This window comes from Cololabis saira, chromosome 13 (assembly GCF_033807715.1).
Source record: "Cololabis saira isolate AMF1-May2022 chromosome 13, fColSai1.1, whole genome shotgun sequence".
Taxonomy (NCBI): domain Eukaryota; kingdom Metazoa; phylum Chordata; class Actinopteri; order Beloniformes; family Belonidae; genus Cololabis; species Cololabis saira.
Window position 1 is genome coordinate 4,437,815 of NC_084599.1, and position 12,898 is coordinate 4,450,712.

Consider the following 12,898-nt stretch of genomic DNA (forward strand, 5'->3'; position numbering starts at 1 on the left):
TGGATGGATGGATGGATGGATGGATGGATGGATGGATGGATGGATGGATGGATGGATGGATGGATGGATGGATGGATGGATGGATGGATGGATGGATGGATGGATGGATGGATGGATGGATGGATGGATGGATGGATTAAATCTAATGTCTTATTTAGACATATTATCTTCACATCTTCATATCTTGAAGTTCAGCAGTTTTCGAAAGCACAAAAGAAAGAAAAAAGAAACACATAATATCAAGACCCGCAAGTATCTGGTCCAGCTCCGCTACCCAGATGTCTATCAGGCTCAACATCTGGAGCTGTCATCCACTCCACATCTGAACTGTACAACCTTTTCATTCCTGTTCATGAATGTCCACAAATCATGTGAATGTAAAAATATGAAACGATCGTGTCGTCTGTAATCCGTCATCAGTTTAATTTGTAAAAAAATACGGTCCTAACCCCTCTGCACTCACTAGCAGCGGACAAATGGATCAAATATATCCAGATGTCTTGACGGGGACCAAGACTGGCCCCTGACAACTGTCCGTCAACGCCGCTGGGACATGATGCAGCATATTTTCCGAGTCTTTTCATGAAATGCAAGCGCAAGAAACACAAAGTGAATAACAATGTCATAATAAACCCATTTGGCCATTTGACAAAAATAAGGCAGAGGAAGTAAGAACGATCTTTCTATCACCTTTAAGTTGCGAGACATCAGCAAAAAACTACATCTGCTAAGCATCCTATGCTTGACATGTGGTTTCATATCTGGAACATCTTCAACCTCAGTGGGTTCATAAGACGTTAAAGCAGCATTACTGGCCACGTTACAGAATCAGGCTTTAGTTTCATCTGAAGGAAGATTTGATTACTTTTAAGAAATCACCCGAAGGAACCTGGGATGCCCACAGCAGTCCACTCATGCCACACCAGCACAAAGTCACACAACCACCGAGATGAAACAAGTTCATGGATGTACAGCGGACATCAAGGCAGAGGCAATTAATGAACCTAATAAAATAATGACTGAAGGGACAGAGAGAGACGGACTGAGCTCCAGTAGAAACAACAAGCGTTGCTGTGAGCAGCTGTAGCACATGTGAGTCGCTGCTACCCAAGAAATACCCACGATTCTGTACAAAGACTGTCAAGACTATTCTGCTATTAACTTTGGATTATTAAATCACAAGATCCAGGATAAGATAAGATAAGATAAGATAAGATATGATTGGTTGGTTGGTTGGTTGGTTGGTTGATTGATTGATTGATTGATTGATTGATTGATTGATTGATTGATTGATTGATTGATTGATTGATTGATTGATTGATTGATTGATTGATTGATTGATTGATTGATTGATTGATTGATTGATTGATTTTATTTTATTTTGTACATGTAAAAGACAACAATTAAAAGAGAAGATAAGAAGACAAAACAAAAAAAAACAAAAACAAAAAAAAGGAGTAGGAAGAAGTATAAACTTATTTAATCCTACCCCCATTCACTAATCATTTATTAACAAGTATTTATAATAACTAACTATACTATAATTCTACTCACACACTTACCTATACATACATACACATAGTTGGATCTTTCTATATATTTAAACACAAATGCCCATATAAATATGTATATAAATATACTTATTTACACCATACTATCTCTATATTAACTCCATCTGCTCTATATCTATATATATCTACATACACACATATACACACACACATATTCCCACACATACACACATATATAGACATGCATACATACACATATACAGATAAGATAAGCCTTGATTGATCCCACAACGGGGCATTACCACAGCTCAAGAATGAAAAACAGAAGAGCAAGCAAAAAAAAGACAATAAAATAGTATAGGCTAAAAGATTAAATACAATACTATACATACAGCGGTAGCTGGTATTTATATCTTTGGGCCATGTTCGACACGGTCAACGGACAAATATCACATGAAAATCAGGTCTCAGTCCAGCTTGTTTTACTCCGTTTCTTTTTAAAAGACAGGAAAAGTTCCACGTGGAAAGCAGAAATTAGTTGGCTTTACTAGGATTACTAGATTTATGTTCCAGCCCAAACGGTATCTTAAAATATATAATGATAGAAAAAAGATATTATTGCACCACTTAGAGGTCTGCCAATGTATTTATAATTGTCAGAGGTTGTTCAGAGGCCCTGAAGTGATCTTTAGTTTTTATGTCCCAGACGCTGTTAAGACAGAAAAAAGGGGGGGAAATTGTGATAATAATTCTTTGAAAAGTAGCAGCATCCCAGCAGCTTCAACTTTGATCTCTGCGTATTGATAAGGGCCACTTGCATCTCTGACCCCACCTCTTAAGAAGCTTCTTGTTTTAAAAGTGTCATCAGATTTGCAGAGACAAGGAGACTGCAACATAGGATGACATCAACAAACCTACTGGATAGATAATCTGTTTAGCAAATTAACTCTCTTCTTTATTTTTCTTGGCATAATAGTCAACTCACACTGCGACATACAAGGTGTAACCCTCCCCACCCCTGCCCCGCTCGCTAGTACCAAGGAAAGCAGCAGATTGCCAGGGCCGTGGGCCGTGCCAGGCTCAGTAGGTCACATCCCCTCGGAGGCCGGGCCAGCGACCGTCCAGCCCATCACCCAACCTCTCCTCACCGCGGACGTCACGCTCCAAGAGGGACGATGCCAGCACCCCGCCTGCCCTCTCCTTATTCAGCTCACAGCCTACTGTACAGGAACATCATGTACCGGACATATGGTCATGATTCATATCCCCAGAAAGAATTGCATATGTGACAAAGAGAAACTGGAAAATCTAAAGCTGAAGGCTCGGAGGGGGAAAACATTGGTGATCAGAATGAACAAGCCCTCCGAGACAAAAGGCAGGAAGCCATTAGTGAGCATGTGGGAGATCACAGCAAGGTATCCCCACCACTCTCAGACACAAATACACAAAAAACATTGAACACTAAAGGGTGTAGCATGAAGACAAACGGACTACAGTCTTGTAAACCATTCAAAACATTTAACACGACGAGGCACATTCGCACACAGTCTGTACATCTCACGTCCGGGCGCTAGTTCCAGTACTGAGCCGCTACCACCAGTGATCTCATCTGGTTGTAGTCACCCTGATGCACAGTTTGCATCGACATTGAGCTGACAACATATGTCCGCTGCAGCAGGGATCCCTGCACCGCAACCTCCGTTGTGGCCTGACATGCATCTCCCCAGAAACTACGCTGGGCGTGGAGCCGACATGGGCCGCAACACATGTGACCGGTGCACTTGGTCTGAGATGAATAAAGTAGGGACGTTGAAGAATGAAAACAACCTGCACCACCACCTCGTATTTGGTGGTGTAAGTACAGAGACACCACCAACAGGCAGGTGGAAACATCATCCATCCATTATCTATACCCGTTATATCCTTTGCAGGGTCACGGGGTTCTGCTGGAGTCTATCCCAGCTATTTTTCAGGCGGGAGGCAGGTCCACCCTGGACAGGTCACCAGTCCATCACAGAGCCACAAATAGAGACAGACAACCAGACAAACTCACACTCACACATACGGGGAATTTAGAATCACCAATTAACCTAGTACGCATGTTTCTGGACTGTGGGAGGAAGCCGGAGTAACCGGAGGGAACCTACACAAGCATGAGGAGAACATGCAAACTCCACATAGAAAGACCCTGCCTGGCCAGGGAGTCGAACCCGGCACCTTCTTGCTGTGAGGCAACAGTGCTAACCACCAACCCACCGTGCTACCCCTCAACCATATCTTTCACTAGTTAATTAGAACCCAAACTGACATTTAAAACCCATTACCAGTGCCAACATTTTTAGTTCTATTAGTTTTAATAATAGTGTTGTGACTTTCTTCGGTGTGTTCATGTTCTCCTTAGAGGCACACTCCTGTGATGTGTTGTTTTTATACAGTCTGTGGCAGGGATGTCAGAGCTGGGTCCTCCAGGTCCGCTGCCGTGCAGGTTTTAGATGTTTCCCTGAGTCAGCACGCCTGTGAAGCATGTGTGGGCCACCAACAGACTCGTGCAAACCTGGCTGAGGATGGCCATTCATTTGAATCAGGCGTGTTGATGCAATTGATCTAAAACATGCAGGACACCAGCCCACCAGGACCAGAATTGAAGACCACTGGTCCATGGTCTCTTGTGGAACTAAGGGAGCTTTCAGACCTGTGGCCCGTTTGTTTTGTTCTGATTCCATACAGTTGTTTGGTTTTTCGTCTGTGTTCACATGTACCAAACCAACTGATCTTTAGGGGGAATTGCTCCCTGTTTCGGAGCAACTGCTCCAAACGGGACAGGTGTGAAAGCACCCTAAGTTTCATTGCAGTTCCTCGACTGGCCACTAGAGGCTGGCTCCAAAAACGAGACCATTCTCACTGACTCCCATTTTAAATGTCCAACTTCAGAGCAGAAATAATCATGTTTACAGGCTGGTTGTAGTCTGGTTGCCTGGTGGTTGATTTCACACCCGTGACAACTCTAAGGGAGTCAGCTTCCCGGTCAACATGGCTTGATCAAAATAAATAAAAAAGAGGCTTCAAATCCCTCCTTGGAAACCAGTGGCTCAGTCACATGACCCCGACCCCAGTCAGCGACATGGAAGCAACATGGAGGGGAACAAAGACAACTGAGCTCCTGCAGCAGCTCGTACCTATGAAAAATGCCGTTGTCGTGGTCCAATATTTAGACACATTTAGGCTTTTTTCGGGAGACGAAACTGAACAAAACAGAAAAACTGTTTCAGTAACCAAAGGTTAGCAGTCTGTTAACATGTCACAGTCACAGTACTGGATATGGACGATGCAAGGTGTCTTGCACAGTTCCTGAAGGACACCTACGATCAGTGTACCAGAAAAACACAGGACATGCGGCAGCTGTAGCAGGACTGTCGTAAGCAGGAAGTCCATTTCAAACCTGAGTGTCCTAACTCCGCCTCCATGCTCCCTCGCTCTTTCCTAAAAAACTCCCCGGCTTAGTTTCACTGCACAGATTCTCCAGTTACCAAGGTTAGAATGTGTCCATGGAGATGACCAGAAATTCCCATGGAAACACTGAGAATGAGTGGAGATATACTGGGATCTGCAGACAACACGTGTGACTAAAACATTCACCCTAATGTAAAGATCCGGCTGAATTCATGCTCAGATCCTTGTCTCCCAAGGCGGTCCTCGAGGGCCAGTGTCCTGCAGGTTTTAGATCAAGGATGGGCAACTCCTGTCCCCGCAATCCTACATGTTCTAGCTGTGTCCATGTTCCAACACACCCTGACAGACACGACTGTGTCGTTAACAGAGTTGTGCAGACATTGATGACATGCTGATGACGACAATTCATTAGAATCATGGAAGCAGGGCAACATCATGCAGGACAGCGGCCCTCAAGGGCCGACTTTGGACACCCCCTTCATGAGACTGTCAGAGCCCTGGAGAGCTCCATCAGCGACCGGCTTCGTCACCCGCGATGCTTCACAGAGGCATCGCAGGTCCTTCCTCCCCGCTGCCATCAGACTCTACAACCAGGCCTGCTCTCAGTAGCCCACGGACAATAACTTGTGCAATAACATTACAAGATGTGCAATATCATATGTGCAATATCTGCCTGTCTACCTCACACACACTCTACCTGCTTGTTTCTTGTCTTTCAATCTACTGTATATACTGCTCATATTTTGTAATTATATATATTTTTTACTTTTTAGTCTCTTTTACCCCTCCCCTGCATGTGTACTGCTGCCAACAAAGTAAGTTTCCCCACTGAGGGAGAAAATAAAGGATTATCTTATCTTATCTTATCTTATCTTATCTTATCTTATCTTATCTTATTTGCATGTTTGTACTTATTGTCATCTATTTGCTACAAACTTCCATCCCTGTTGACAAAAAACAGCCACAGTAACACTGCACTGACATCCCAGCAGGGCGGGGTTTACAGCTGTACGTCAGATATCAACGATGGAAACAGATCACAGAGCCACGGCTGACATCGTGAAAGTAAGAGACTTAAAGAAGTAATGAAGGAAGAGAAAAAGAGACGGACCGAGCCAGAGATCAGAGACAGGTGTGGTAAAAGTGACTTAATCTCCACCGGCCGTAGAGAACCCAGTGCTACAACCCGCAATAATTCCTCTGTGCTTCTTTAAGTACAGGTAAAATGTCATCCAGTTTCGCTTTGTGACGTCAGGTCCTGCAGTTTAGATCCTCACCTTTTCCATCTCTGTCTTATTTAACCATAAAGCCACATTTTGTAATAAAAAAGTCAGTTCTTGCTTGATAAGAATTAGCAGACATGCAAACACAGAGGCTTCAACACCGACAACACAGCAGAATAAATGAGTATAGCATTCACCTGGCCAGCAGTTATCCAATTATTATTGAGTAAAAATAAAGTAATTTTAGTTCTAATCTTCCAGGTTCACATGTCAAAGAGGACAGTTATAATTATAGATGAGTGCTTCACGCCCCTAAACTCATGGGAACGTTCACAGCTAGAAGGAGGACTTCACAGCTGCATCCGCCGACCTGCTTTGTGTCAACTAAATATGGCCTCCAACGCACTTCTGGTTGTTGCTGAAGGGTTACAAGCTCCAGCTCCCACAAGATGAACGCCATGTGCTCCATCGCCATGTCTCACGTGCATAAAGGAAGAGAAAGATGCTCAGCGCTGAAGTACAGAGTCACAAACAGAAACACGGGACTATGAAACACAGACACATGAATCCCTGTAAATGTGACAGAGATCAGAGTTCCCCACATCCTAATACCATTACTGCTTACTGGGACTACGGTCTTGTACGGATTAAGAGTCCTGTACAAGCAATACTGGAGTTTAGGGGGGATGAGGGGGGATGGCATCCCCCCCTGAAATAAAAACGGTCCAAACCATCCCCCCTGTAAAACTGCCATCCCTCCTTTCCATCCCTTATGTCATTTCATCAATGAATGTGGTTTTACTGCTATTTCAACATTTAGAATCATCACCAGAAAAATAACACCAGAAAAATAACTTATTTGACAATTTCCACCTGTTTCAAGTAAATTTTCACTTTAAATAAGTAGAAAAATCTGCCAGTGGGACAAGATTTATCTTCTCATTACAAGCAAAAAAATCTTGTTCCATTGGCAGATTTTTCTACTTATTTCAAGTGAAAATCTACTTGAAACAGGTGAAAATTGTTGTTTTTTCCAGTGATGAGTCTTGTTTTAAGTGTAATGAGATTTTTTTACTAAAATGAGACATTTTAACTAGAAATAAGACAAATATTCTTGTTAAGATTTTGAGTTTTTGCAGTGATCCATTTTACTTATCCTGTGAAGGACAGAGTCATATTGATAAGTTCAGAAAAGTGTTTTTTATTGTTGTGTTTTGATGTATTTGATGTAAGCCCAGTGGATATTTAAAGCTTACAGAAGGCTGCATTTAACTGCTGCTATGTCATTCCTGCAGTATTTCTGCAGGTGTTTTGGTGTTTTACAACTACTGTGTACAAGGTAGTTTTGTATTTAGATTCATAATCAAGTTGATATTGAAGTGTACAGTAGCTCTCTCAGTAATCTGTAACTGAACTGTGTCATCATCTTTCAAGACAACAACATCAGACTTGTGGAGAGCTGTCTGAAAACTGAAAACCACATGCAACGCTGTCTTTCATCCCTGAGAGATGAGAGAAAGGGACTGTGTTCTTTTACCATCTAGTTTCTTATTATTTCTTACAATAATCCCTGGATGCAGAGCGACCTCTAATGTGTGAAGCATCCTCTACGCAGTGACTCCGGGGGGTCTGGCTGACACTGGCGTCGCTAGCAGAGATAAAAGTGGATCAAACTAATGGTGACGCAAAGAAATGATGGAAGTGAGCTGCTCCACAGCTTTGATTCAGAAATGACTTGGTCTCTGTAGCAGGAAACAGAGCAGAGATGTTCCCACCCAGCTGACCTCATCCATGTCTGTCTGTCTGTCTGTCTGTCTGTCTGTCTGTCTGTCTGTCTGTCTGTCTGTCTGTCTGTCTGTCTGTCTGTCTGTCCGTCTGTCCGTCTGTCCGTCTACCTATCTATCTATCTACCTACCTACCTACCTACCTACCTACCTACCTACCTACCTACCTACCTACCTACCTACCTACCTACCTACCTACCTACCTACCTACCTACCTACGGTCAGGCCCAGAAGTATTTGGTCAGTGACAGAGTTTATGCATGACTACAGTTGATGTGAAACATTGAGGATGTGATCAAAGTGTAGACTTTCCACTTTAAAAGCTCTCACACAAACATGGCATCTACCATCTAGTTCCTACAGGCATTGGAGGCAAAGGGCCAACCCCAATACACCCCCTACTTTTCTTCACTAGCCCTACTTTCTACCACTAGCCCTCCCTCACTACCACTACCCCTAAAAAAGAAGCCACAGATTTTAGGGCACTTGAAATCTTCCCAGGGGCCTGTCCCAATACTCCCCCTACCCCTACTTTCAGGACCACCCCTAAATTCAGGAAGCTGAGAGCCAAAAGCTGTTTTAATTTCAGCTGTAGCGCTGTTAATATGACACTTTATTAAGTTTAATATTTTTTCAGGCGTAAAAGTAACCGTTAAGATCCCCAACCTGGGCTCAGTTTATCCAAATAACGCCTGTTAAGAAATTTGACCCGCATTGTTTTCGGCGATGATAAGAGCAGCTGGTCCGGGGAGCAGCAGCAGCAGCAGCCGGAGTACAGACGTGATCGCCAGGTCAAGCTGCGCCGTCGTCCCGGGGAGAAACCTGCAACTCTGTTGAGAATTACCGCTGGCTGAAATAAATCATTTAGGAAGATAAATGTTCGTTTAATAGATGAAATCTAACAGTTGTAGCTACGCCTGTTAAGAAATTTGCTCCGAAAATTTCGGGATTTCTGCCTGCCGGCTCGGGAGCTGATTTATGGTTCCGCGTTAAATCGACGCAGAGCCTACGGCGTAGGTTACGGCGTAGGGTACGGCGTAGGTTACGGCGTAGGGTACGGCGTAGGGTACGGCGTAGGGTACGGCGTAGGGTACGGCGTAGGGTACGGCGTAGGGTACGGCGTAGGGTACGGCGTAGGGTACGGCGTAGGGTACGGCGTAGGGTACGGCGTAGGGTACGGCGTACGGCGCGCATCGCCGCGTAACCTACGCTGTAGGCTCTGCATTGGTGAAATTTTTCTGGCCCTCGGTCAGCTACGGTGCATCTGAAAACACTCGATCCGTAGGGACAGATTCATACTCACTACACTCGTTTTCTTCACTACCCCTAGGTGAAAAGAGGAATTGGGACACCACTATCCTCATGGGAACGCGCAAAATGTAGGGGTAGGGCTGAAAAGTAGGACTAGGGGGGGATTGGGACAGGGCCAAAGTATCTCCATTTTCAAGGGCTCAAAAGCATTTCAATAAAATGAGCGCTGATGGCCTGGAGTCTGTGTGCCGTAGACACCAGTGCGTCCGTCCCTGGAGATGTTCCTCCTGCAGCTGCTGCTTGTTTGGTCTTCATATGTCCAAGGTGTGAAGCCCCGTCCCGTAACATCATCCATCCCATTGCTTCTTCCTACGTGGATGTCTGCTGTTGCTGCTTCCGCCTGCCTGCACCCCCCCCCCCCCCCTCTGGTCATCCCGCTGCTGCTTCCACATGACTGTTGTGTGCTGCTGACGCCCCCCCCCCACCTCTGGTCATCCCGCTGCTGCTTCCACCTGCCTGCTGTGTGCTGTCGACGTCCCTGACTCCCCCAGTCTGGCCTTCGGCAGGAGGGTCCCCCCTTATGAGCCTGGTCCTGCTCAAGGTTTCTTCCCTCCTAAAGGGGAGTTTTTCCTTGCCACTGTTTGGCTTAAGGCTTTTCTCCCACTAAGGGAGTTTTTACCTGCCATTGTTTATATAATAATTGCTCGGGGGTTTATGTTTATGTTTATGTTTATGTTCATGTTCTGGATCTCTGGAAAGCGTCTAGAGACAACATCTGTTGTATTAGACGCTATATAAATAAAATTGAATTGAATTGAATTGAATTGAATCAACCCTAGCCAACCTGTTCCATCAGCAGTTACACGAGTCAGTACCATAACACCACCTCCACCGTGCTTGTCAGGTGATGTGGGGAGAGTCGTATCTCCACTTGTTCTCCAGACTTCCATCGTCTTTCATTCTGATTAAGTTTATCTTGGTTTCATCTGTCCAAAGAACCTTAGTCCGGATCATGGGAGGATATTTTCAGGTGTTTCGGTAAATGCATCCTTCGTGTTATTGGATGTTTCCAGAGGTGTGTCCCTTGTAGTAAACTCTATATTAACATTCATGAAACAGGTACATCCACAGTCTGCGAATATTCTTCACTTCTGATGATGTGAATAGTTTTTCTTAACCAACAATATTATTCTTCATCCAATTTAGTTGCCTTCTGCCTCCCTGTCAGCTTTGGTGAGCTCACTCATCCTTTCTCTCTTTTTAACAGCATCACAGAGCTGTTTTTATGTATTTGATGAGTTTTTCCTTCAGCCTAATGACGGGTCTTCCACCTGAAGTCTCTTCTTCGAGGCAGCGCCAGTGACACTGTTGTTCAGCGTTGCTAAGTGTAGTGTTTGCTTCAGTCGTCTTGAAGGGGCGAGGGGAGCGGCCAACCCTAACCATTTCATCAGTGGTCAAAATACTCATGAGCCATAAAAATGTCGGTTATTTGTTTAAAATAGCAGCAGTTCCTAAATGCTAAATGAAATATTTCTGAAAAAAAACACCTCACATTAAGCAGAACTTTTAGACTTTGACCAGATCGTGATTGTTTTGTCTCAGGTCCCCTCGCTGCGGTGCACAAAAACAAAAATCACACAGATTATTTTACCATCCCAACAGGAGCTGGACCTCAACATTAAATCATTGCACTTTACTTGAAACGCAAATATTGTGTCTTGGTTTTGCTGCCTTGCCAACCCACCCATCTTTATGAAAACTAGTGATCATGTGAGCGGGAGACTGGTTACTCCCAACTGAGTAGTCGGTGATTGGACATTTATTGATCATTGGCAACATGCATGTAAAAAAATAAAGATGAATGCCATTAAAACTTTGATATAACATCAAAACTAGAATGACCGAAGACTTTTGCAGTGGGCCTGCTGTGCTTGAGGAAGATTTGTTAATTAACCTCATTCTGCTGCACCTTTCACTTTTCAAAAATTGCATATAAAGAGCTGTCATTTGCCGATTACTGTAGAGTGAGCGAAAATAACCGAATCAAATTGCATGTCTTGTCTGACCTGACCTGGCCAAATAAACATGATTCTGATTCTGATAAATCAGGAAAAATGCATTGGATTAATAGGTTCAGATTTGATTTGATTTGATTAGATTTGTTTTGCCTCGTGCTGTATGACATGTTAACATAATTTCGCATGTTCACTCATAGACTGAAGGGATGTATCAGTGCTGTAGACTGCCTGTTCGGACGGATTTGTGTCCATCTAAACTGCGTCTCTGAGGCAGCTGGTCCTCGCTCCTCAGGTGCCAGCGCGCACTCAAACCATGACAAACATTCCCACTCACCTCTGGTGCTCTGCTCCAGGGATCCCTGCACGCCTTCACTTCGGGAAAAGATGCTTAAAAAGAGAAAGGTTTTTCCTCCAGATAACAGAGCCAGGATCAGAGACGGAAGAGAGACGGAATCCCCCGCAGTCGCCCCGCACTTGCTCCGGCTCCCACTCAGTGGTGGGAAGGCGCTTCCTGCAGCCCGGACGGAGTGGGACATAGATCCAGATCCAGCGCTCACAGCGAGCTGGGGAGGCTTTTTCCTCTCTGTTTCCTCTGTGTTCCTCTGTGATTGCTCCAACACTCCAACACTTGGTCCGTGTTTGCGCCTCGGGGATCCTCGGCTCCACTCGGCCATTTCCGCCGCAGCCCAACCCGAGCCGGGCGCGCACAGGCGCGTCCTGGACGCGCGGACGCAAAACACTCTCTTACTCATCTATAACTCTATTCATATTGATTTATAGTTATATGTAAACAGTACTAGAGTTGTAAAAAACAATCAGGGGGGATGGTGGATTTTATCATATGGGAACAGATAATTTGTGCTGATTACAAATAATATAATATATTACAAAATAATAGCAGTGACCAAAACACCTGCAGAAATACTGCAGGAATGACATAGCAGCAGTTAAATGCAGCCTTCTGTAAGCTTTAAATATCCACTGGGCTTACATCAAATACATCAAAACACAACCATAAAAAACATTTTTCTGAACTTATCAATATGACTCTGTCCTTCACAGTAAATCACTGCAAAAACTCAAAATCCTAACAAGAATATTTGTCTTATTTCTAGTTAAAATGTCTCATTTTAGTGAAAAGAAATCTCATTAAAACAAGACTCATCACTGGAAAAAACAACAATTTTCACTTGTTTCAAGTAGATTTTCACTTGAAATAAGTAGAAAAATCTGCCAGTGGAACAAGATTTTTTTTGCTTGTAATAAGAAGATAAATCTTGTCCCACTGGCAGATTTTCCTACTTATTTCAAGTGAAAATGTACTTGAAACAGGTGAAAATTGTCAAATAAGTTATTTTTCTGGTGATGACTCTAAATGTTGAAATAGCAGTAAAACCACATTCATTGATGAAATGACATAAGGGATGGAAAGGGGGGATGGCAGTTTTACAGGGGGGATGATTTGGACTGTTTTTATTTCAGGGGGGAGGATTTGGACCGTTTTTATTTTAGGGGGGGATGCCATCCCCCCTCAACTACAGTACTGTATGTAGATATATCGATATATAGATTTATAGTAATTCTTATGTATATAATTGGAGGTAAATATATGAACCAGTGTATATATAGCAGGGGTCTTCAACCTTTTTTAGCCCAGGGAC

At 43.8% G+C, this 12,898-nt stretch overlaps 1 protein-coding gene across 1 annotated transcript in view; it reads right to left on the bottom strand.

The window, feature by feature from the left end:
- The window catches only part of LOC133457979 (receptor-type tyrosine-protein phosphatase F-like), a 191,313-nt gene extending 179,526 nt beyond the window's left edge, over positions 1 to 11,787 (bottom strand). Inside the window, exon 1 of the mRNA XM_061737398.1 lies at positions 11,572 to 11,787. The gene's annotated coding sequence lies outside the window, so the exon portion shown is untranslated. The remainder of the gene's footprint in view (positions 1 to 11,571) is intronic.
- Between the last annotated feature and the right edge of the window lie 1,111 nt (positions 11,788 to 12,898).